General features: G+C 42.6%; 1 protein-coding gene across 4 annotated transcripts in view; it reads left to right on the top strand.

Annotated features, from left to right (window-relative positions):
• ARHGEF7 (Rho guanine nucleotide exchange factor 7) overlaps nucleotides 1-26,298 on the top strand; it is a 125,147-nt gene that overhangs the window by 15,340 nt on the left and 83,509 nt on the right. The window lies entirely within an intron of this gene.

The raw sequence follows: 26,298 nt of genomic DNA, 5'->3' as shown, positions 1-26,298 counted from the left end.
AGGGGGCATGGAAGGGGCCTCGCTTCTCCCTACCGAGCGCTGAGGGGGGGTGCGCCCCGTCTCTCTGTCAGCGTAAAGCGGGGAGATGCTGCCGGGGCTGGGTGTGTGTGTGTGTGTGTGTGGGGGGGGGGTTCGTCCGGCTCCATTGCGGGTAAAACCTTCGCTTTTCTCTTCAAGTGGGTTCTTGGCAATAAAGGTATAAACTGCATCCGATTTATTTGTGAAACTCTTTCTGAAGCGCCGGAGTTGGCTTGTAGAAATTAAGTTGGTAACAGCAAAAAATTATGGAAGATGGTAGGTGCTCTGTCTTCCGTTTAAATTTCACGTTACATAAAAGCCCAGCAAACTGCCATCTTCTCCGAACATGCGTTCACAGGGTTGCGAATTAGGTAGTCATATATTACCAGTATATTTAGCTATAGCAAGTACATGCTGCTGTCGAGTTTACTTGATGTGTGTGCGTGGGAAGGAACCGATGCGATTAAAAACAGGTTTCAGCTTCTCTGCGTTGGAAAGCGAGGGGTACTGTAACTTCAGTTCTCAGAGGCGGTTTTTGGGTGGAAAAAATGGTTTCTAGTGCTTCTGAACTTAAATTAGTAAAGTGTTTCCTTAATTAGTTCTCAGGTTCTTACAGTACCTCTGGTCCTGCCTGTAATTTTGCCAGGCAGTAACAGAATATTGTTAAAAAGACTCTGATTGCTTTCCTGAGGCCTCTAAATAGTGAAGTATCATTGGTGAAATTAATGATACTTGCATTTAATCTTAAGTTCCATCATGGGGAAAGATGGAAATGAAGACAACTTTTAGCATTGTTGCTTGTGAAGTAAGACCTTATATTCTTACCTAATCCCCCCTCTTCCTTCTGCCCCTTCTCCCCCCCCCCCCCCCCCCCCAAAAAAAAAAAAAAAAAATAGAGACTCTTCTAGGATTTGTTGGGAGACAAAACCAAATTAAGTTCTAAAATATTCAGAAACCAGATTCTGGGGTGAACTTTGCATTATCTCAAGCATTCTATTTTGTCTTTGGCTCTTTGTTTGTCTTTTCTAGGTCCGCATTAAGTTCTAATGGTTTGAATGCTCATGTGTGAGAGCTGGTCTAAAATTCAAGTAGTAGACATGCATGAGCTAGAGAGTATTGGGGAGGGAGGCAGTTCAAATCTCAATTCAGAAATAAACTGAGTATTGCAAATGTTAAAACAAAAGAGGGGGGAAAAATACCATTAATATCCCCCCCACTTTTACTAATTTCCTACATCAGGTCTCTTGCTAAACCTGAAGTTTTTGTAATTGTGACAGGCTGGGAATAGTCACAGCGTTGCAGTTTGGTCTCTCTTTTGTAGTTGCAGAAAGCTTTTGTCAGCTCTTTTCCTCAGAGTGACAAGAAAGTGAAGAAAAATGATTAAAACAAAAGATAATTTTGGTCTTGCTCTCAGAGCCTGAATATTTTTGGGCATAGTCAAATTGTTAACCTGGCCTCAGGGGCTTCTCAGCAAGATTGCCGGAAACTGCTTTCTCATGTGGAGGTAACTGGCTGCAGTAGCTTCCAGCTCAGCATGTTGGAACAGGAATTACTCCCAAGCTACCAGAAGAGTTGAGAGGCTGGCAGGAAGGGGCACAAATGCTTGGGCTTATAGAGCTTCTTGTGTGTGTATTTACGGCTTGTACGTTGGCCGTTCCCTGTTGTTTTCTCATTAATTTTTCCACCCCCCTAGCTGTGGCCAAAGATGAGAGGAATGGCAACCTGGATTCGACCAGTGAGTAGCTAGCAGGGGCCTCTTGGCTGTCCGCTGATTCTGGGCTCTTTCCCCTGTCTCCTTTAACAAGGTGTGAGTCAGCCCTCGTGGATCTCTGCCTTCCTCGCTGTGGGAACTGGGGAGATGCCATAGCTCCTCTGTGCAGCATCTATGTAATGCTTCCTTAGTTGCAATCGGGTTTAGAGATCGCATTGAGCGAAGAGTGTGAAGAGCGTCTCTGGAAGCTGTGAAGGGGATATTTTCAGAGAGGGTAGATTAGCTAATAGTTAATGGTGAGTATAAATATTTGGCAGAGTGGTGGATGTGTATGTGATACCTGCATTACCCAAGCATTTCTACTATTTAAGGTATTGGAGGAAGTTCTAGAGTGGTTTTGGGAGATGTGACCTTGTTTTGTGCACTAATGTGGTGCTTTTCCTAGCAAGTATTCCATGATGTGGAATGGCTCTGCAAGGAGTGCACTTGAGCCTGACATTGAATCCAAGTTATATGTAGTTGGATCAGGTGATGTCTGTGTGTGTAATTTTGTGAGTGTGGTTAAAAACACGGTACTGGTTTTGTTAGCCTAGGTTCAGCATTGCACAAGTGCTTTTTTGCTCCCAGGTCTGAATGCATCTTGGAAGTAGCAGAATTGTATTTTTACGAAACTCTGTCAGGGCTCCTTGCCTTGCTGGAGCTCTGTACAGCTCCAGCTTTGGAGACTTTGTTATGTCATGTTTGAGAACTTGATAAACTACTGTGTTTAATGGAAAGTTGCACAGCAGTAGATGGCTTCTTTGAGATGCTTCCCTCTGTGGCATCCTTTTATTAGAGGAAGTGATGACTGTTGTCTTCCTACCCTAAAAATAAGGGGCAGAGGTGAAAAACTTTGTTGGTTTGGAAATGTTCTGGTGTCTGAAAGTTGTTGTTCTTGTCTTCTTCCTCTTACTTCCCAGTAAGTTTGGGCTGTTAGAAAGATAATAGGATATTCAGAAAGGATATTTCAAATTCTAATGAGAAGGATTGCTATTCCTCAAAGGAAACCAGTGGCTCCCTTCCCACGCTCCTCCATATTTTTTGATGTTTAAGTGTTCCCAACCAAAAAGAGTACTTAATCTGGAGCTTGCAGGAATCCTTTGTAAGATGAGGTCTAGGTTGGTGAAGCAGAGCAAGTTTCAAGAAATAACCAGAAGAATGTTCTGCAAGTATTGGGTTTTAATTCTTTTTTTAATACAGGTTTTTTGTATGCAGATACAAAGAGCTGAGACCCGTTAATGAAAAAATGTTCTTAAGACCTCAACCAGGGACTGAATTTGCAACTCCATATTGTTTTTTCCTTTCTGGAAACTGTTTTGCTTAGAATAATTGTAGTGTTGAGTAGTTTATTCTACTTCACTGCCGATGATGAATGTCTTCGTAGATAGAATGGACTGTAGAATAGCTGCCTACATTGTCTGTTCGCAACTTACTGTGCACTTTTTCCTTAGGGAGAGGATATTTGCTGTATACTGCTCTTGCCATTTTTGCTTTAAAGGCTGTTTTCCCCCACAGTTTTATCTTCGGGTGGGAAGACATCTAACTGTACTCACTTCTGAGAAGAATGACCAGCTTTTCAAAGCAGGGTCCTAAGCGTTTGTTGAACATGATGGACTCTGTTCTGTAAGAATATGGGTGGATATGTATAGTTGATGTGGAACTCATTGCAGGTATACAGTATCTTCCACAGAAGTCTGGCAAAAGAGACAAAAACGAAAAGGTGATGGTCACAAAGCATTTGTTCCTCTCTGGGCCCTAATAAGTTGTGCTGTAGTGGTTATCTTGTACCTGTGTCGTGTTCCTCCAGTTTTGCTCTCTTTTAAAGGAGTTTCAGCTTCCTGAATATAATGCAGTCTTTCCTCATTCTTTGACCAGAGCTGCTTGACAGCTTGCAGGGCCAAAAAGAGGCCCTGGAGAAATCGCTGTATAGTTCAACAGCAGAGAATTTTGTTTGGGGAGCCATTAAATGTAGAATAATAAGCAAAAATTAATAGAAAACCGTGTTAGCATCTGTTGTTTAAAGGGCAGAACACTTGATATAGCCTGTGAACAATACCAAGCTCTATGTGATCAAATTCCATGAGTAGTGTCTTGCAGCATTTTTCTGCTGGCTTTTATTGAATAAAAGATTAATGCCTGCTTGTCTGCAAGTATTTAATGTTAAGAGGTTTCTGGAACTCAAAAATGTTTTGTATTTCTGACTTTTATACTGATGGAAAAGATGGCATCTGGCTAATGGAAAAGATAGACAAGCCATGGATCTGAGAACCCTTTTTGTACCTGCCAAGAGACCTGCTTGCCTCTGGGATTAGGGTGGTCATTTTATTACAGGGGCAGCAATGCCAAAACCAGGATTTTATTTCTACAGGAAACTAACCAAAGAAGAAATAAAGCAAACCTGCCAGTCTCATGCAATCTGAGAAGACCCTGTGTTTGTTTATTATTAAATCTCTTGTATAAGAAGGATTTGCCCTTAAGGTTCAGAACACTGCATGCAAATTTGGGATATTAAATCTGAAGAGCTATGAATTATGTCAAGATATACAAATGTCTACAAATCTCTATAATACAGCTCTAGCCTTGGGGAAAAGTTTGCAAGGGGCGCCAACGTCGTTCTGTTAGACCAGCTAATCTTTTGGGAGCAAGCTTGCATGTGTGTGGTCTTCCCTCACACCCACCCCAACCATAGCAGTTCATCTGTTAGGTGACGCTCCTTTTCTCTGAGCCTTGCATACTTCTTAAGATCACTATGGCTACGATCCTGCTACCATTGTGGGCTTGGAAAGGTATTCTGCAAGTTGGCTCTGGAAGACCTCTTTGTGTAAGGAAGGTGTAGAGCTAAGCTGCTAGCATGGATGGACTTAGCTCACATCTGTTAGTGGATTAGGAGTGACTAGGATTCTAGTACTGAAGAGCTTTAGGCCAGTCTTATGTTGATGATACAGAAATTCAATCACCCACCTACTCCTTTCAGCCCTTGTTCAGACTATTGTCTTTTTTTGTCAAGAACAGTATTTTCTTTAGATTTGATCTTGGTTTTATTCCAACAGAAATCTTTCTAACCCAGAAGGTGTGCTGCCAAACACTGTGGCTGAACATTTTCCAGAATTTTGGTGTTTTAAAGTTACCATTCTTTGCTTACAGACCACACACTGGAAAGTTTTATTTGGAGGCTGAGATCTTACTGGTATATTTTTCAAAAGGGAAAAAATGTACAAAGTAGTTAATCTTTTATTAAAGATATGTCTACTGTATTCCTTTCCCCCCCCCCTTCAATTTCTAATTGTTCGCAAAGCTACCTTGAACAGATCTATACTAGATAATATTTACAGCAAAGTGCAGTGTGTCACTGCAACTTGCCTTGTATGTACTGACATGACTGCCACCACCCCGATTTGTATCCTTTTTCTCACATGTTGATATGACAATTCTGAAAACGAGTGTTTCATGCAGTTCGTCCTCAGGTCTTTTCTTTTTGGTCTGTTTTGCCCGTCACGTATAATAGAGAAGTACAGCCTGACTTGCATGACTGGAAAGCCATGTTAGTACATCTTGGAACCTTTTGAGGACAGGAAGGTGCTGTTACTTGACCATTTACATTACTGTTATAGAATGGCTTCTTTTTATGGTGTGAAGGATTCTTATGATGCACAAAGTAGTCTAGGACTGTGACCATGTTTCATGTGCTTACCAATTCTTTGTATTCCCATTGAGGAGGAAGCTTTGAATACTTTACAGGTGTCTTACAAATAGAATGGTGGAAAAATAGTATTTTTTTTTTTTTAAGGTCAGACCAGTTTCTCTTCTCGTATGCCATTCATGCATGGTGTCATGGTAGCTGAGGAGGTGACACAGAGAGGCAGGAACATATGGTGTTGGACAGGGAGGAGTGGTAGTATCAGAAGCTGTTACAGTTTTATCCAGTAAAGCAATCTAAACCATGAGTGTGCATGGTAGCATTTCAGATCCTCACACTGTTCCCTGCTCACTTAAACCTTCCTTCTCTTCCCATGAGAATTTATTTCTTGTGATTCTGCCAAGCTTGTTGCATCACCAGTAGTGTGATATTGTGCTGTCACTTCTTGACTAAAATGACTCCAGTGGCTTTCATTAACTAGGAAGAATGCTTCTCCTTACTGGGCTACGTGTTCAAAAGCACCTGATACTGAAAAAATTTAAGATGACTTTTAAAAAAAAAAAAAGCTAGCACATAACAAAAGTAGATGAAAAGTGTGTGCCTTTGTAAGGATTACTGTAACAAACATGGTTGGGGAATGTGCTAGTACTTTTTTGGCTACTTAAGGGCTATATTTGGTATTTCCCAGGTGAAAAATAATTCAGAAATTTTGAATTGGACCATAAATATTTTCATTCCTGCCAATTCTTTTGTGTTACACGCTGGTGTGATACTTTGAACAGAAAAATATAAGTGAGTGTGCATGTACAGTCTGGCACAGTGAATCTGCCAGAGGTGCAGATCCATTTGTCTTTGCTGTGTGGACCATATGTGAGGGTGAGTCTGTCATGTCAAAATAAATCCAGAATGTTTCAGTTGTGTCTTGGAGGTCAGTACATACAAGACAAGTTGCAGTGACACACAGCACTTTGCTGTAAATATTACCTAGTATAGTTCAGAGTAGTTTTGTGAACGAGTTACTGTGTGGTTTGGGAGAGGCCTCTGTGTAACTGCTTCATTTGTGGCATTCATTTGGATCATAAGAATAAAATGAACCTTTGTCTAGCAATTAAAATGTATTGCACTATTAATCTAGAATGCACAGAAGATTTCAGCATTGTAATCTTATGCTCAAATATAGCAAATTGTTTTCACAAAAGGGTTTCAGTGCTGCTTTGATAGAAGAGGAGTTAATCATGTGAGGGAAAGTCTGTAAACTACCCACCTTTTTCTCTCAATTTTCCTAGAGGGCTGGAGGGGCAGAGGGTTTTGGGCAGAACTTTGGAGTCCCTGAGGGGGGAAAGAAAAGGGAGAGAATGCCGAGGCTGCTTGCTGACTTACACTGTTCTCCTGGCTTGTCAGAGGACAAGCTCTCTGATTTCTCTAGCCCTCTCCTGCCTTCCAGCTCTTTGGTGTGAAGCACAGTGTGGAAGAGCTCATCTGCTGGCTTTCTGAAGGGTGAGAGCTGTGGGAGGAGGGACTTTTGATTAGCCCTGAGCAAAGAGCAAGCTGTGCAGGGGTGGTGGGGATGCCAGGTGTAAAGACAGCTCTTGGGAGGAGAGCAGGTGAGCTGCTCCATCCTTCCTTGCAAGAGAGCGGCAGCAGGTACAGTAGGTTGGGTGGTGAGAGAGGGGAATGGAGGTGGCATTGGGGCAGTGTTGCACCTGCTGTGAGGCAAGTGCTGAGCAGTGAAGTGCGTTTCAGAAGGCAGGTCTGTGTACACGTTGGGGCCTGCCTGCCATTTTCCTTCACAGAGGATGGCCATGGTCTTACTCGTAAAAACCACAACAGCAACTAACGACTTCTGAGGTTGGACTTCAGAAGTCTTGGACGCCCTCCTCATGCACATGCTTCTTCTCTTGAATAGTTTTGAAGACTTTTAAGAAATGTTTAACTGGCAAATGTACTGAAAACAGAAATGCAGATAAAGCTTGCGCTCTGCAACTACACTTGTGTATACTGAACACAATTACCTTGTTATTAGGTGTCAGCTGAATTTCCTAAGCCTGTGTGTGACAGAGGGAGAACAAAAGATCTACCTCTATACAGTGTGTGTTATAGGTGGTGGGATTCTGTGTGAAGAAGACTTGAGTAGCTGCAGATCTAATGACACAGCATTGTATGTTTTTAACGTATGCTTTTGGACTAATAAGGTCCTCATAGCTGAAGTGCATCCTGTAGTATAGGAGATGGCAGTGCTCGGTCTCTGCGGGAACTTGGAAAACTTTCTCCTCTTGTGACAACTGACTACGTTGCATCTCTTTGGCAAGGGAGGAATTCTAGCAGAACGGTTGCTTTGAAGATTACCTGAGATGAGGACTACGCAGAAGAGTCCAGCTCTGCAAAACAGGCTGCTGCTCTTGTTTACTGTGGTCTCAGCAGAATCTTCTTTTGATTTTACTTGGGACTGAAGAGTCAATATAAATCACTGCAGTTACGTGAAAGTGGTGCAATATCAAATCTAGGTCTTCTATGACTTGCTCCATTTCTTAAACACTTCTAGCTTTGCAACTCTTCCTGACTTTGGCTTGCATGTAAATGTCTTGATATGTGTGGGAAACTGGCATGTGTGATATGCACTCTGCTGCAGAGAGGGGGTTTCACAGGTTTGATTTTGCAAGATTGTGTTGATGAGAGGAGAAAAGTGCCTTGCTCACTTCCTCTAATTGCAAGGAAAAGGCATATTAGAATATGGTGATTTTTCCTTAAGGGGAGTTAATCTTATCTTAACTGTGTTCAACTGAATATCCAGATAGCTCTAGCTCTCGCATGTTTCAGCTTGAACCCTCTATTTCGCTGTAGTTAACTGTGTTTAGATGTTTCATCAGATGCTGGGCTGGTCCTGTTGGTATTACTGAGAGCTGGAGACTGCCTTTGTGGGAAGCATTGAGGTTTTTTGACACTGCTAGCTTTTTCCACGTCTTTACCTCTTTCAGGGAATACTGGAAGATTCTAGGTAACAGAGAAAAATGTAGCACTGAAAACCTTGCACTCATGTTACTGAAAATAAGCTGCATTGAGTCGTGTTGCCTCAGTCCATTGCCTGCCTGTCTGATGAAGTGAGCAGGATCCAGCTGAGTGACTTGAGGGCAAGTGAGGAGGGAAACACGGCTATGTGGGAAGATGATGTGATATTTCAGTAGGTGGCAGTCCTTCTCTGAATTGGTCCCGGGCTACTGGTGAGCCTGGTGTCAGAGGGAGGAAGGGAGAGAGAGAAAAAGAGGGAGCAGAGTCTTTCTGTCAGTGCCATCTTGTGGGCCAAGTGCAAATACACGAGCCTGAGCACTGGTGGCTTGGATAAAGAGGGGTGTATCCCTTCTGGTGCAGGGCCGTCTGCCTGCGTGCTGTCCTGAGGTGGCTCTGCCCCGCTGGCCGCCTTTGCCTGGGCAAGAGGCAAGGAGAGCCTGCCTGGGCAGCGCAGCAGCCGCCCTCTTCGCTTGCCGGGTTGGGTTCGCTTGGAGAGCTGCAGCATCCCTGGGAGAAGCAGGCAGGCTGGCATTGCCCTGTCTTTTGAGACCAGCGGGGAGGGGGTGAGGTGTTTTCAGAGTGCCCTTTGGCTCCTGAAGGGCTGGGGCTAGAGGCTCATATTTAGCAGATGAAATGCTGATTAATCCTTCTTCCCCCTAAACTTCAGCTGAAGTAAAAAAACCTTCCAGTTTTTTGCCTGTTGTGTATTTCATGCAGTGTAGAGTGTTGCTCTATTTCATCATCCAGTTGGCTGCACTTCTTTGAATGAAATAGAGTATTTAGAAACTCTTAAGTAGCAGTTGCTTTTGAGTCCAATTTAGAAACAAAACATTAAAAATTGAGCCAAGCCCTTGCTCCAGTACAAATCCTCAATGCTACTTCCTTCACCAGTCTTATGAAAGGTAGAGTGTAGTAGTGCAACTGCCTTAGGTGGTGAAATAATAAAGGAAAAAAATGGGGGGGGGAACCCCAACAACAAATGTGCGCCATTACTAGTTGGTGTACTTCCTGTTTGTGAAGGACTCCTTCACAGATTCTCTCCTGGTAGTGCTGAGTGATTTTTAATATATATATATATTTTTTTTTTTTTAAATGTTTATTCCCCTGCCTCCCACTGTCTTATTTTCTACCCCCTACCCCTGACTTGTTTTCCTTGAGGAGGAGGGCATTAGAGTGGTTGTCAGAGAGAGGATGAGTGGTGGTTAGTGAGAACATGGTGATGACATGCTTAATAGTTTTTCCCAGATATATACTTGTTAAGCATCTTGTGAAATTCCTGCCTGATCAAGTCTTCTCCCTGTGATGTCCACTGTTGCTTCACAAGCACCCCTAGGCTGTTTTGCATGATGATCTTATGGCATTATTAGCTGGAAGTGCCAGCGAAAGCAGTAGCTCTTGTCATCTTAGGCTGATACTGCTGAAAAGCAAACCATTGCCCTAGCTGTTATTAAATTATCCCTACCTTTTTTCCCCCCTCTTCTCCCATTTCTCCAAAAAGGGCCCTTAATTGGTTTGATTCCCTCATGCAGCTCACTCAGCAGATGAATGGAGGGGGTGTACCTGAGGGGCATATTTCTTTTAATGACATTTGCAGTATTGAAACAAATTTAACAGTCCTCAATTTTTAGGGTGACTTAAGCGCTCTGAGATTTGTCTAAATAGGACTCTGGTCTCTGTGCTGAAAGCACTAACACTCTTTTTTCTTTTTCTTGCATCAAGTTCCTGTCTGAAAAATTTTAAGATCAGAGACTCTGGGTGTCGCAGGGCAGGGTTTGAGAGCTGGTTAAAATGCTTTCCCCTTGCCCACCCGCCTGGCAGCGACTGAGCATGGTGGAGCAGAGCTTCCAGGGGTGTTGAGCAGCTTTGCGTGTAGCTGTGTGCTAGGCAGCTTCCTCTCAAGCCAGGAAAATGAAGTTGAATTGGAATAGCACAAAATACTTCATGGTGGGATTATTGGTGGTTCAGTGTAACATTAACTGGTGGTGAATTTAGGTGTAATGAAGGGAGCTAATTTATCTGGTCGCTGCTGCCAGAAGAGGAGGTCTGCTCCCACCTTCACTCTCCCCTGCCCTCCCTGCCGTGGCTGTTTTATCTTGTGCTGGTTCTCACGTGTGCCAGCTAGCTGAGTAAATCCACAAAAATCCAACCTCTTCCCTCCCTGCCCTCTTAGAAGAAAAAGGGAAGAAAAACCACTCCACCATCAACAGAAAATTGTGCTTCCCCCAAGCCCACTGCTGACGGGGTGGTGAGCCAGATTGCCTCAGTGCAGGGTCTGAGTGCCAGGGTTGGTGCAAGGGAGGAGTTAGGGGCACCTGTTCGGAGCAGGACTGCATATTTCAGCAGATGCCTGGATGGAAATTGAAATCCTGCTCAAATTTTCAAACAGAAGAAATTATTTTTGGGAATCATATTGATGGGCAATTGCTCAAGCATCTGTCTGCATAAGGGGGGTTTGGTTGGTCAGGGAGCAGGAGGGAGTGTTAGGCTGTGGCAGCACCTTGGTTTAGATGAGTGTGAGCTGCTGTGGAAACACCCCTAGCCAGACATCCACCAATTCAGTGTTTGACTTTCTGTACAACTCTGGCAGCAACGATGTATGTATGCCAGAGTATCACTTTTATTTCATCTAGATGAGTATACACTGTGTTTCATGTTTATTTCTAATGAAATATGAGCAGTGTCGTGGTTTAGCCCCAGCCAGCAGCTAAGCACCACGCAGCTGCTCACTCACTCCCCCTGCCCTGATGGATGGGGGAGAGAATCGGAGGAGTAAGAGTGAGAAACACTCCTGGGTTGAGATAAGAACAGTTTAATAATTGGAAGAAAGTAAAATAGTAATGATGATAATAATAATAATGATAATAACAATAATAATATACAAAGCAAGTGATGCACAATGCAATTGCTCACCACCCGACGACCGATACCCAGCCAGTTCCCGAGCAGCAATCGCTGCTCCCCGGCCAACCCTCCCAGTTTATACACTGAGCATGATGTCATATGGTATGGAATAGCCCTTTGGGCAGTTTGGATCAACTATTCTGGCTGTGCCCCCTCCCAGTTTCTTGTGCACCTGGCAGAGCATGGGAAGCTGAAAAGTGCTTGACTAGCATAAGCAGTACTTAGCAACAACTAAACCGTCAGTGTGTTATCAACATTCTTCTCCTACTAAATCCAAAACACAGCACTGTGCCTGCTACTAGGAAGAAAATTAACTCTATCCCAGCTGAAACCAGGACAAGCAGAAACACACCTTGCTTTATTTTTACATGAACTGCCAGACTCCCAGTTAACTGTTCATTGCTTCCCTGCCAGTTTCTGGTGGGTTAGATTCCCCCCCCCCCAGTGTAACTGACTCCCTGAACTGGATCAGAGTGGATCAGTTGAGTGACTGTGGCACAAAGGACACAGCTTCTCTCTTGGAAGCATCAACCCAACCTAAAATAAATAGAACTTTACTTTTCAGCTGGATCAGTCTATTCTTCAAATGTTTTGGGTTCGTTCAGTCAGTACAAAGCAAAGAGACCAGGAGAGGAGGTGGAATTTTTCACACCCCACACCTCTCCCACTTGATTAATGAATGAAAATGAGGTTTAAGAAAAAGACCGTTCCTAACTCTAAAAATCTGTTAACAGGAAGTGCCTAGAAGCAGTTTGTTTTAAATCAGCAGGCACAAATACTTCTTCCTATTTCTTAAATTAACTTTTTCCATGCAAAACATGTTGGAACATTTTTTTTCTTGCATGTTCCCTATGTTTGTTAGCTACATAGAGTGCCTTCAAAAATGTACACTTTAACTGATTACCATGTCTTGTCTAAAAGCAGCCTCAGTGCAAAAATCATGACATAGTTCATCATTTTCTGTCGCTTGATCAAATTCTTTGTTCTCATGTATGTTAAAGCATTTAAGTGCTTTAACAGTCAGTGGAGATAGGGTAATCTCCCATTTTTTCTTCCTAAAGATTGATACTGGATGTTTAGGAAAGTGCTTGAACTACAAATACGGAACAGGATGTTAAGCTATACTAGTCTAATAATTATTTGAATAGGCCATTTAAATCCATCCACCTAGCAAGCTTATGAGCAGCATAAAGTAAATTACAAGAAAACGCATTTTCACAATGTTTGCCTTAGGCTAGTTCTTCACCCTGGTGTCACATGAACATTTTGCAAAAGATAACTTTCATGTATAAATACAGCTAAAGTATTTTCTGTACTTGGCAGTTAAACTGAAAGAGCAATTCTTCATTGTTAAGGTACAAAGTTGTTGTAATTAGCTGACTTTGATATTGTAAACTGCTGATAGTTAAATTGACCGCATCTAGGTATTATTTATGGCCTAAGTTAATTAGTTGGCTTGGAGGGCTCTGCAGTTTCAAAGATGCCTGTCAGCTTGTTGATTTCTTTCCTGCCTGTACTTGCTTATTAAGATGGCTTATCTCTTAATTTTTTGTTAATATTGCTTGCTAGAAGTGTCTCATTTTCAAATGTCAGTATATCATTCAGAATTAAGTGAATGATTGTAATTTTATTTATAGCTGTTGTCGGCATTTGCAGAAGAAAATGTAGACATGCCTTTAGAGCAGTCCAAAAATCTCAGATCTTGTGGAAGTACTCTTTGATATAGAAATGAGAGAATATTGTAACTTAAAATGCTGCAGTTTGTTTTTCCTAGTTGACACACTCAAGAGCGTGTAATTTGGGCTTGTTTTGCACAGATGTAAATAAATCAGTTTTTCTATTAGTTTAGCTGATAAGTAGAGTAGTGGGGTACTTATCTTTGTCTGTATTGTAAAAGCATTTCAGGACCAGAACAACTGTAGACTAACTTTCACGCACCACGCTTTCCTCAAATCCATTTTTGTTGTGGATGCTACTAAGGCTTTGACCAAAGATAAATTGTTATGCTGAAACCAAAAAGCTTTACTGGGACCCCTCTGTATATGTATTGTGATATTAGGTAATTGTTTGGTTTTCCGTAGGAACCTTGCCTGTTCTCGGCTGGAAGGCTGTTCAGTGCTTTTCCTTTGTTCATTGGGTGGTCTCAGACTTTTTCTTGGATACAATTTAAGTCCTGGTTTGGAGGCAGAATTAGTAGCTTCTGCGTGGACGTTCGGTGGTGCTTTCCACAATAGTGTCAGATATTTATAGGCTGTTTTTTGTTTGGTTTTAAGACTGTTTATGAAGGAGTGGTATTATCCCTACTTCACAGCGCTTGAGCTGCAAGCTACAGTGTCCGTAGTTTGACACAGCTCCCGTGGACTTCAGTTGCAGCTGTGAGTGCTAAACATGCCGCAGAGCGGACTGAAGCCAGGCTGTGGTCCGAGGGTAGCTTAAACCCATTGCGGCAGTGCAGCAGCAGCGACTCATGCTGTTGCTTGTGTATTCCTTGCGCTTCCCTCTTCCAGCATGGGTGCTTGGCAGACTCTGAGGTGAGGTGGTGCAGGGAGATGAGCTGGTAGAAGCAACCCTACTAACCTGCTTTCTTTCCCACTGAATTGGCTTGCTGTAGGGGTCAGGAGAGAGCTGGGGCCAGCACAAAGTAGGGGCATAGCAGTGCTGCCTCAAATTCATTTAAACTCTTGTTTAACTCAAAGCCTTGGTTTTTGAGCAGCTGAGGAGGCAAGCAATGGATCAGCTCAAATGAAATGAGATGTCTTTTTTTGTAGTGATGTAGCAATGTTGTGGCAGATAGAGGGAATTAATTTCTCTGCTGTAGCCGTCAGCTGGCTTCACCGTGAGGCACACAGTTTGCTGACTTCTTACCATGCCTTCTGATTTCTGCAGTAAATGACATGGGCATCTAAAGGAGTAGGTTTTGTGAGCTTCTGGCTCAGTGGCAATACTGCCTACTGTTGCACCAGCCTCCTTGTTTTGCAAACTCAATTAATTTTGGAACTAAATTGCAAACTGGGACCCATTTTCTGAAATTGCTTTTAATCCAGGTAAGTGAAATGATTTGCTTGAGTAATGTATAGAATGTGGTGGGTAGGAGGACATCCTATATGGGAGAGATTTGGGGCTTGGGAAAATGCCCTTACAGGCAAATCCTTTTTTAAGGCTTCCTGATTGATCCTTTGACTAGCCTCGCCCTGTGTACTGAATGGGGACAGAGATCTTGAAGGAAATTGTAATAGTTGATTGTTGTACAGTGAATATGCAGATCACCTTTAGGTGATCCTAGATTTAAAAAAAAAAAAAAAAAAAAGGTGGGGGAGAAAGGTCCCTGTGGCAGCATGCTGATGTGTGGGAGCAGAACTGCCATCTCTCCTGCTCAGCCTCTGCACCTGAACTGTCAGCGTATCTGCTGGTGGGGGTAAGCTCTTGTTTCTTCTTTGTGCCAAGCTGCGAAGAGATGGGCACATTCTCAACTGCTGCATTTTCTAAGTATTTGTTGATAGCAGAGGGATGACATGACTTGGCTTCTACACCAAGCTCTTGACAACTGTTTCTGTTTCTCCTCTCCCATTGCTCCCTTTCTTGTTGGCTTTATTTTCCCACTTGGGTTTTCAATCCTGATCTTCCTTTTTGCACGTTCTCACAAGTGATTTGCCTTGCTGTTTCTTCTCTCCTGTCATTCCTAGCCTGGCATCAGCTGTCTAGCCCTGATTTCTGAGGTCTCCAAGACAAGTCAGTGCCATCTCTGCTCAAAGAGAAAGGTGTTTTTCTGGCTGTTCCTGCTACTTACTGTAGACCAGCTCTGGTGCTGGTCAGACCTCCAAAGCAGCAGAGAACTACCCCAGCAAAAAAATGGATTGCCTTAGTCTTTAGCCGATTCAGTTTGTTGCAACAAAAAGGAGTGATGGGCTCAAAAACTGGTGGGAAAGGGAGGGTGCAACTTTGTAGCTGGGAGCATGGTTAAGGAGTGGGACTTCCAAAGGCTGCAGTTCTCTGTAACACTGTCTTTCCTTTCCTTTCCCTTGCTTTCAGCTCTGTCTCCTGGACTGCAGCTATAGCTAGTTATGGAGGCTTCCTTTTATAGTCAACAACAGAAGCCTCTCCAGAGGATGACCTGTGGTGGAGGAGATGCATGTCCCTCTGGGGATACAAAAGGAGACAACATGGACCCAGACATCTGAAAAACAATTTCCTAAAATTAGGTGAAACTTAGCCTTGGTGATGTGAGTCTTCCACCCCCAGCTCCTCAGTTCTGGATCTAGCTTTTGTTTCATGGCATTTGAATTGGGCAGTTGCTTTCTCATGGAGGCTCCCCCTTTTGGCATTAGTGTCCGAACTGTGTTGAGACCTCCAGGAAGCATTCTGCTCCAAGCTTTGCAAGTGGACTCCTCCGTGAATCTGTGACATGCTGTGTCTGTCCCAAGTGTGTGTATAGACTAGGTTAAAGAAATAACCAAAACAAAGCTAAAGGGTCTTAAGCTAGTCAAAATTGGGTGGATTTCTTTTTTCTAGGGGACAATTTCTGGTACGTTTTGGAAAGAAATTTTGATAAGGTAGAGAGCCTCTAGAAATTCTGCTCTAAAGCTAAGGGAGCTAATTGTTTCAAGGTTTGGATTTCCCAAAGTTGAATTCTGGCAAACATTGTCTTCTCAGTGTCATTTCTGGTAATGACAGGATAGGGCAGTTCTGTACAAAATACTGATAATGATAAAGTGAAGCATGAGGCACATGCACTGCATGAAAAATACTAGTCCAAATGTTTGAAGCTGAGGAAAGCTTAAGAGAAAATAGAAGATCTGGTAATGGAAAGCATTAGCATTGACAGGGCTACCAGGTCCTGGTCCTGCCAACTACTGATCTGCAGTAAAGCCTGTCAGACACCTACTAGTGTCTCTTGAAGAGACTTGAACTGTTGGGGTGATTTGTACTGCAGTGCTCAGCCCTTCAAATAGGGTCTTGGTGGTTTTGCTTTGCTACTGAAAGTCCTGAAGCTGGATTAAATTCCAACCAATTGCTGCCTGTAATTGCTCTGAAGTCTGAGTCTGTTCTTGGTAGTAGTTAAGACAGGTCTCGTCAAGGAGTGTCCTTACTGCCTACTGAATAGTAATAGTTTCACTAGATAAACTACCCAACTGAAATAATTATATTTTCACAGCAGTGTCTACCCTCAGGTAACTGTGGCGATGCTTGAAGTGAGGTACATTGAGGTTGGTTTGAAATAATCCTGATTTTAATATTAAGACAACTTTTTAATCTTTGTATGTTTCTTTTGCTTCTGTAGAATATGGAGACTGTAGTCCTAAAGGGGAAACCTCAGGCGCCCTTCCTGCGAGTTAATGAAGGACATGAAATTCCCCTCACAACATGAAATTGTCTCCTGCTTTGTTTTCCTGCCTTTTTAAACCAGTCTCTCCAAGGGAGTTTATGCAAGCAGATGCAGCCTGCCTTTTGAGGCAGTGAGCTGTGCCTTGTTCGACAGTCAGAGAGCTTTTTGCTCGAGCAGCTTGCAGAGAGCACAGCTGCTCACCTGCTCTCTTGGCTTGAAAGAGATTTGGACAGAATACCTTGGCCTATAGTTGGGGTGGCAGGATGGCGCTAGGAAGGAGATAATCTTGTGTTGGAAGCCACAACAGCTTTACATAGGACTGTGCGGGTTAAATTGTTCAGAGAGTACTAGGATCATGGAGTTTAGGGTGGTGAGTTGCCATGAAGCAGAACTTGCATTGCTTTGGTACGATCCAGAAGTTACATCATGGCTTTATTTGAAGCATGTTGTAGTAACTCCATTTTAAAAGACGGCGTGAAGTTAGAGATTATGGTGTGAATGTCTGTCTGGAAGGAACTGCTTTTATAGCTGGTGAAAGGTATTGTGGAAGCTAATGCTGCATGCTTTAAGAACAGTCTTCATAGCTGAATTTATTGTCTGGTACCCTAAAACTAATTATGTGGCAGGACACTAAATATGAGGAATATCTACTGTACATGTATTACTTTATCAGCCATGGTATTGGGCAACTTGCCAATCTTTGTACAAAATAAGGCGGGCTATTCTAGAAACCTTGCAAAGGCTTGTGTAAAACAAGTTTGGCTTGACAGACTGATTGTACAAAATAAGTGTTTTCAGTTGTTCTTAAACAAGAAGTGTGTTTTAATAGTTGTTTTATGGATCAGATTTGTGTAAAAACTGTGTTTGCTTTCAGAGGTATTGTTGTTACTTCTCAGACGTTAAAAAGTATATTCGCTTGCTAGGAGCTGTGATCTGTTGGAAAACTCCAATATTGTCCTAACTTGCTGTTTGTTAGCTTTGCATTGTGTTTCTTGCAATGTATCTGAAAGGGTTTCTCACCTGTAGAACAACTTTTAACTTTTTTTTTTTTCGGAACACAAGTCACCTTCTTGATGATGCCTTCAATAAAGGTAACATGCTTGCAGCACCATCTTTTTGAGAGGGCGTTGCTGGAGATTTTGAAGCAATTCTGCTTTGTTGGAACCACATCTTTGTTTTCTGAATGCTTCTGGAGCATCCTGTTGGAAAGATTTGCTTAACTTTTCAACCTGCTTCTAGAATGACACATTTTACTCCATTATATTTTCTTTTAATTTCATTTCTTCCTGCTTGCAGCATCTGGTATCACTTGTTTTTCTTATGAGAGGAAACAGCAGGACTTTGGAAAGCAGTCAAAGTTTGCAAACATTTGTTGATTGGGAAAGAGGATACGCTTTCCAGGACCTTCCAGGAGAGATTTGAATTAGCCAGAGATGCAAAAGATGCAGTACAGAAAATGAGCATTATCATCACTGTTCCAGATATCAGGGAACAAATTTGGTATTGCACATGGAAGCTCTCGTGCTTCTGAACAGGTATCGATAGCTTTTTAGCTATTGTATTTGCTGAGAACAAAGTCTTGCTGTAACTGCTTTCTGTGTCACGTTGCTCTGCATCGTTGCAGTCCTAGTCTGGATTAAAAACTGTGACAGTTGACCCCTGCTCCAAGAGCAACCTCACAATGCACAAACAGCTCTCAGTGACACCTTGGTGGCTTCAGAGCACTTTCACTGTTTCCTATTCTCACACAAGGGAGAAACCTTTGCTTTTATTTGATCAGTTTCGGAACCTATCTGCAATAGGTCTTTAACTGCATGATAGGTTATAGGCTGTATTTTTGGGTGTGGTTAGACACACAGGAAAGCTTTTGCCTCTTTCACAGTAGCCATCATGTGCCTTTGCTTTAAGAAGCAAGGGAAATGAGAGGGCATCACCTCAGGTATTTCTTGATGCGATGCCTGCTTTTGCCATGTGCAGAGCACCATAGTGGTTTTGTGGTTGTGGTTTTGGGTTTTTTTGGGTTGTGGTGGTTTCTTTTGGTTTTGTGGTTTGGTTTTTTTTTTTGCATGTATTGAAATCCTCTGAGGCTGGATCTTTACGATCACTGCCCTAGTTACTGCTTTTAATGCATGACCTCTTATTTTTCTGTTTCTTTTATTCAGTTGGGAACTTTACGCTGCATTGGCGTTTCCTGTGTTAGTATAGCAGAATACTTTGCAGACTTCATCTCTTGTAGAAATTATGTTTCCAGTGCAGTATGACTCTGGTAATAACTGAATACCTACTCTGATCTCACAGCTAAAAGGTTGAGGTCTTAAGACTGGTGTCAGTCGCATCAGTGACCTCAGCAGGAGTTTCACATGGGATGTTGGGGGGGGGCTGTTGTAATGGAGATCACAAGGTGGAAAGGGTTTATATGTGTTCTGACTTTGGCTTGTTCTGAGACTCATGATGAATGCCAGTGTTATAGCCACTTATACCTTTACAGTGATGTCTATGATGAATGTCTGAGGATGCTGTAGCTCCATGTCATTCGGTTGGTATGCTTCCTTCTTAAAGTATTATGTAAATGACAGTTTCAGTTTTAAGTGCTTCCCTGTAGGGGTTTCAGTTGTGCTTGAAGCCTCATCCTTAACTCAGCATACTTAACTTTGATGTGTCTGAGAAAATCATGAGCCTCCGCAGAAGTCCCACTAGTATCAACTGTCTGAACCTTGCAGTATCAACTGTGATGATGGGTCAGTATAATAATCCATAACTTGTTCTTCTAGATTGAGGCTGATTTTTGTGCTATTTAAACAGCAAAGATTAAGTGGAAGAAAAAAACGCCACATGCTAGTATACCACATGAAATTTTTATAACCAAATGTTACCATTACTGTTCTGTGCTATAACATATTCGTATAGTGATATATGGAGCTGTTTCTTCTTGCTTGTCCTCTTGCTATCATTAAACCTAGACATAATTACTAGCTAATTTTGAAGTGGCGCAAAGTTCACGTCAGTGTTTAAGTTGTGCATTTAGTGATATTAGCATTACTGTGTTTGCAACTCGTAGTGGTGCATGTGGTTTGTTTGCACATCTGCTGTAGCTGTGGGCTGCCCTTGTGAGGGGAAATCGCGACAGTCCACAGTCTTAGACGCAGTCCTGCCACTTCCCCGGCATCAGACCTACAGGCTGCGTACTTGCAGAGCGAATTGTTTCACTGAGCTGATCTTGCTGAAAACTAAGGCTGAATAGCTTTCTGTAGTTGAACTAACTCGCCCCTTGATCACCCTCTGGCCAGATCCCACGCTGGGGAGGCATGTGGGGTACATCTGTGGGAGGTGCTGAGTCAGCATTGCCCCATTGGGTAACAGGGTGCAGTTGCACTGACCTAGGTGAAATGTTTTCTCAAATTTCTGGCAGGTAATCTCTGGCATATTGGAAGATGCAGAAATATTATCATGATTATTCAGTTGCTTAACTCAGCTTTTAAATCCTGTATTAGTTATAAAATGAAGTCTGATGCATGGTTTTGAGAATTTGGGGAATAAAGGCTAACTATTGTTGCTCAAGCAGTGCTTTACTGAGGGGTTTTCTGTAGTGACTAAATTACCATAACAAACTTTCTTTGCCTAACTTGGCTTTGGAGATTAAAAATGTAGGAATAATTTTAGTGTCTTTCAATGACCTAAGGATGACTATGCAAGTTCAGATCAAAGGTCTGTTTACCTTATTATCCTGCAAGATAAGGATCTGTAATAGATGCCTGGGAGAAAAGCTGCAACCCGCCCCCCCCCCCCCCCCCCCCCCGCCCCCCCAAAAAAAAAAACCCAAACAAAAAAACCCAATGACAATAAAGCGTGACACCTTCTGTTAAATCTTTCCAGCTTCTGACAGTCCATAGCTGAGGAGCTTCTTGAGGAGTCAGGGATGTTACCTGTATCGCTGTGCATTTAACAACTCAATGGACCTCTGCTATGGTTTAACCCCAGATGGCAGCTTGGGCCCACGCGGCTGCTCACTCACTCCTCCCCGGTGGGATGGGGGAGAGAATCAGAATCATAGAATGCTTTGGGTTGGAAGGGACCTTTAGAGGTCATCTAGCCCAACCCCAAGAATCGGAATCAGAAGAGTAAAAGTGAAAAAGCTCATGCATTGAGATAAAGGCAGCTTAATAGGTAAAGCAACAAAAGTTATATGTGTAAGCAAAGCAGAATAAGGCATTCGTTCACTACTTCCCATCGGCAGGCAGGTGTTCCGCCATCTCCAGGAAAGCAGGGCTCCATCATGCGTAATGGTTATTTGGGAAGGCAAATGCCATCACTCTGAATGTCCCCTCCTTCTCCCCCAGCTTTATATGCTGAGCATGATACCGTGCTCTTTGGTTGGTTGGAGTCAGCTGTCCCAGCTGTGTCCCCTCCCAGCTTCTTGTGCACCCCCAGCCTACTCGCTGGTGGGGTGGGGTGAGAGGCAGAAAAGGCCTTGACTCTGTGTAAGCACTGCTCAGCAGTAATGAAAACATCTCTGTGTTATCAACACTGTTTTCAGCACAAATCCAAAACACAGCCCCATGCTAGCTGCTCTGAAGAAAATTTACCTCTATTCCAGCCAAACCCAACACATTCTCCTTCTATGCCTTTTTTTTAAAAGCTTTCCAAAGCTGTTTTGAGCTTTTTTTACCTTCACAGCATCCTATGGCAATAAGTTCCAGGGCTAAATTATGCATTTTATAAAAACTTCCTTTTGTTTGTTCAGCTGCTGCAGCTGGTGGCAGTGGGTGAGTTTGTTCTTACGTTATGGATCTTCTCCATCTATATGTGACTTCATACAGCACTAGTATGCTTTGCTACATCCCATATTCTCTTTCCAAGAGGAACACTTTTAGTTTATTTAGTCTTTCCTTGTATGCAAACCATTGCATTAATTTAGTTGGTTTAAACAGCATACATCTCTGTACCCTTTCTTGTTTTATAGTATTGTGGTGGACCAGAGCTGTATTTAAGTTACAGAGATACTATGGAAATAATAAAAGCCATCTGTTTGTTGCCTCTCTCTTTTGTAATTTTCCAGTATTGTTTCTCTTAGACTTCATGACTTGGCTGATCCTTGATCTGAAATTGTTAGTTGACTGTTGTCTTTTTATTTGCCAGTGGGAACAGCTAATTTAGAACTCATTTTTATGCAATTACAATCATGAGGTTTGGGTTGTTTATTATTTTGACTGAGGGTAGTTTTTGCATTTGTTAGCACTGTATTTCACCTGCTGCTTTAACATTTGGTCATCTACAAGATCATATGGTAGCTGTTTGCTATGAGTTCAAGTTTTGACTACCTTGAATAATTTTGAATCCTCAACAAACAAAGTTCGGTCTTCATACCTTTTGTGAAATCGCACATTGTGTTGTGTGGGTCCTAAGTCAGATCCCGATGGGATGCTTTTGATACTCCTTTCATAGTGAAAACCAATAGTTTATATACAGCTGTTGTTTCTTATTTCTTGAGCACATCTGAATCTTCCAGAGGAGTCTCCTAGCTCCATATTACCTTTGTTTAAAACAAAAACAACCCTTGATGAGGTGTCTTTTTCAAAGGATATTCAGATATGGTGTGTTAACTGGACTACCTGATATTTATGGCTAATTGCTTCACGGAGCATAGATGCATTTTTAGAAAGATTACTTCCTTTTACTAAAGCACTGTTAATTCTTTTCTATTTCCACGTTTATTCAAACCCCACCAAATCTGTTCTTTGTTATAGCTTTTATCAATTTATCAGGCTTAGGCATTTGCTTTACTGGTGTGTAGTTCCCTGGATATCTTACCTTCTTTCCTTCCTTGACCTTTAAAGGCTTGGTTTGTGTTTGCTACCTTCCATTCCTCTGCTACTGAGGCTGTGCTAAGTACTATGTTGCACGCTATAGTTAACATTTCAATTTAGTATCTGAGTTCTTTGAACTGACGGGTATCATGTAGTCCTGGCAACTCACAAAGATACTGTGCTTGGTCACTCTCTCTGACTATTCTGTGAGTTGTAGTATTGAGATGAATTATACTTATAGCAATGCCCAGGAGAAATGCTGTATTTAAAGGAAATGGAATAGTCTGCCACACTGAGAATTAACAGAAGGTGTTACAAGAAAAGGAAGGAATGGAGTCCATGTGAGTTGCAGATAAATGTATTGACTCTTCTGTTGACAGAAGAGATGAGTATCTGAGATGAATAGGGTCTCAGTAATGGGTGGCATGGAGAAGGTAGGAAGGTTGTTTTCTGTTTCTCCTTGCAGAGGAGCTAAGGGCTACTCAGAAGCAGCAAGCAATTGGCAAGATCATAACAAATGAAAGGAAGTGATTCTTCACGCACTCTGAGCTGTGCAAATCATTTCTGAGGGTTTTTGTAGAAGTTGAAATTACATGGATTACAGAAGTGACCGGAGAAGTCTAAAAAATACATTTAAGGCTTTTAAATGCAGATAGTCCCTGAGACACAAACTGTTGGAAGAACATCTTGGTTAAGTATTGCTATGTAATGTTTGCCTTTCTATATTCTTCCTTATTGGTAACTCTTAGATGCAGGTTTTGGGGCTGGATAGGCTGTCATTGATTTTTCTTAAGTGCTTGTCCTGATTCCGCAGGTGGCATTCCTAGATGCTGCTTGGAGTAGTGTATGGCCCTGTGCTAGAAATTCTTCTTGTCAAGAGGAGCAGCTTTAACTCCTGGGTTCTGCTGCATGAGCGGCAGTTATATCAGCAAAAGAGCTCACACTGAAACAATCTTTCCCAGTCACTGAACTGTTATAAGTCGTAAAAGCACATGGTAGCATACCCGAGTCTTCATCAGAAGGTCCCAAGCCCTGGTGCCTGTGGACAGAGACATTCCTGACCTTACAGGGCATCACCTACCGCAGGCATGGACCTCCTTGGCATTGGCGGGCTGTGTGGAGGTGATAGGAATAGTGTATCTCCGTTTGGGTACCACTGGTGGCTGAAGCTTGCTCTGTTCAGTGTCTGCTGTGGAAACCCAGGACCTGCCTTCTGGATCAGGACACCAGATCAGGGCCCAGGCAGCGCAGGTGAGGTAGTACGTGTTGCGCGAGAGAGGCTGGATTCAGGACTGTTTTGTGAAGGCTGGAGTGTGAACGGTTGTGTTTTGGAGAGAGCATTGGAGTTAGGGCATCTGTGGTGGGGAAGGTGATGGCATGAGGCTAGAAGAATCCTGGACTGAGGGGAGGAGAATATTTAGGAGAAAAGGAGGAATCGAGATAGACTGTTGGGCCTGGCTGCCTGTAGTAACACCTCTAGCTGCCCTTGCCAGCTTGGCTACCCAAGCCACATCATACAGCCTATCGGCTGATGAATCAGAACTATAAAATTTTTGCAATAGCTAGTTTCTTGGAAAAGTTATCTTTATTTCTTTCATATTGTGTCCCCAGGCATTACTATGAATAAGCAGAATTGATGTGGATTTCGTTTTTTGTTGTTGCTTGTAACCTGCTAGAGGCCATCTTTTATTAATATTTGGAATGTGGAAATTTTTATAGATATTCCCATAAACCATAAGTTTGAATTTCTAACAGACACTTACTACTGAACATCAGGATGATGCTGGATGATTGGGGTGGGCGTGGATTGCAGCTAAGTTGCATGGAGTGTTTTGGGGTTTTTTTTTTTCCCCTTCCCCCCTCCTTTGGAAGATATCGGAACAACTGTGATGTTCCCCAGCACCTCAAGTGAATCTTTTTCCCTTGACAGACAAGATACTTTTCTCCCACGCTTTGGCGCAGATGCTAATCTCATCCGGTACTGAACTGGTTTAGCTTGTGAAACTTGCAGCAAACTTCCTGCTGCTTGTTGGATTAATCTTCTGCCAGTTCAGCTGCTAGAACTGAATTGCTGTGGGGCTTTAATGACCCCCTGTGTGAAAGGAGTGTGAGGCGGTGTGGGAGATTTCTCTCCTGAAAGCTTGCTCTGATCTGTGGGCTTGCAAATCCTGAGCAGGAATGGTTTACCTAGATGTGTGCCGTGTGTCTTCCCCCTAGGTGTCTGCCTCACCCTTCATAGGGATGACTCTGCTGCTGGCCTGGCAGCTGCTGAATGCCCTCAAGTTAGAGGCTGTTGTGTTAAATTGGCTTCAGTTTTCTGTCTTCCTTGCCTGAAGATGCCAGGCCCTCTGGCTGCCCCGCTGCTGCTTAGGCAGCTCTACCAGCCCTGCAATAGGGTTGGTCACCCAGAGCAGGTGGTGGTGAGGCTTGTCCCTCCTTCCTGGATAAAGTCCTGTGCCTGCTCTTTCAAAATGGGTTTTATAAATGGTGGAGGATCCTGGATCACATTATTGCAGGTGCCTGGGAGAGAGGGAGAGATCCAGCCCTAGGCTCCTTTTTAACAGTGTGGTGGAATCAAAAAGATAAGCTATGAATTGGAAAGGGTTTGCTTGGGATGAGCTCAGGGGGCATGCATGCAGTTTTGTGCTCTTTGGTGAATTTTTGAATTGGAAGTATTGAAATGAATTCACTCTGATCTAATTGAAACCTGAAATCTTGGTTTGGGGGGCTTGTTCACTTCTGCTAACTATTTTGGAATTACTTTTTTCCAGTTGGTGATTCTAAATGAAAACTTCAGCAGGCTATATGGAAATTCATTAAGCCTTTATTCTTAATTTTTGGCACTTTGCACAGTATATTCAGGAAGAGGTTGATATTTCTGATAAATCCCTTCTTACCATTCCTTTTTTTTTACTTTCTTTCTTGCATTTCTATGTTATCTTTTTCCGCTCCCACTTTTTTCCAGGCATCTAATCATGCTTAGTCAAATTCTGACCCATGCCAGAAATCTCAAAATACCAATCCCCCTCCTCCAGCTACTAATACATATTTAATGCTACAAGAATTTTCCTGTTTCTTCTGTTAATATGTGCACACAACAAAGTGAGACTCCTAAGCATGCTGACAAGAGGTGGGTGAAATAGTGTGTTTGAGGTCAGTGGGGCTGTTTTTGTGGCTCGCGCTTTGTTCGTTCTCCATTGATGCTGAATCTGTGCATCATCCAATCACTTGGCTGTATGCATTTGTTCCAGATGAAATGTGAGCATGTGATAGCATTTAAGTTGTGGTTAGAGCACGTGGTAGTGTAGTAAAACAGCCAACAGGCTATTTTAAGAGGGCAGATGATAGCCTCATGCAGTATAAAATCTTTTGCAGTAAGATGACTCCTTCCCCTCCGGCCCCAGCTCTTGCTCTCTGACATGCTCTGGGTGTGTCTGTCTCTGCAATCTTACTATGTGTCTGTGATACTTTGATTTGATGGTAGTAACTTAAACTGGTATGTAGCTACTGTTCCCTTTTTGCAGATTGGGAGCTGGATTGCAGGTAACACTACCTATTTTGTACCCAGAGAAGTTGGCTTTCCTAGGTTTTTGGGGGGTTTTTTGGTTGGGTTTTTTTTTTCAAATTTTTCATTATATAAATTAAGCCTTTTGCTTCATCATTTAGGCCTCTTCTCACTCCATACCACATGGGTTTTGAAACTAAGCTGATACTTCAAAAATTAGTTGAGAAGTGTTGGCAGAATACGTATTGAGAAAGAAGGCATCTGAAATCAGTTATGGCAAGCCATCCTTCCTGTGTTTTTAGGTAAGAGTATTGGGATGTTCACAGTTTAGCTGTATTCCAAAAGGAGACATCT

Source organism: Pelecanus crispus, chromosome 1, assembly GCF_030463565.1.
Source record: "Pelecanus crispus isolate bPelCri1 chromosome 1, bPelCri1.pri, whole genome shotgun sequence".
Lineage (NCBI taxonomy): Eukaryota > Metazoa > Chordata > Aves > Pelecaniformes > Pelecanidae > Pelecanus > Pelecanus crispus.
The sequence above is the reverse complement of the archived record's forward strand: the minus strand, read 5'-3'. Positions and strand labels throughout refer to the sequence as shown.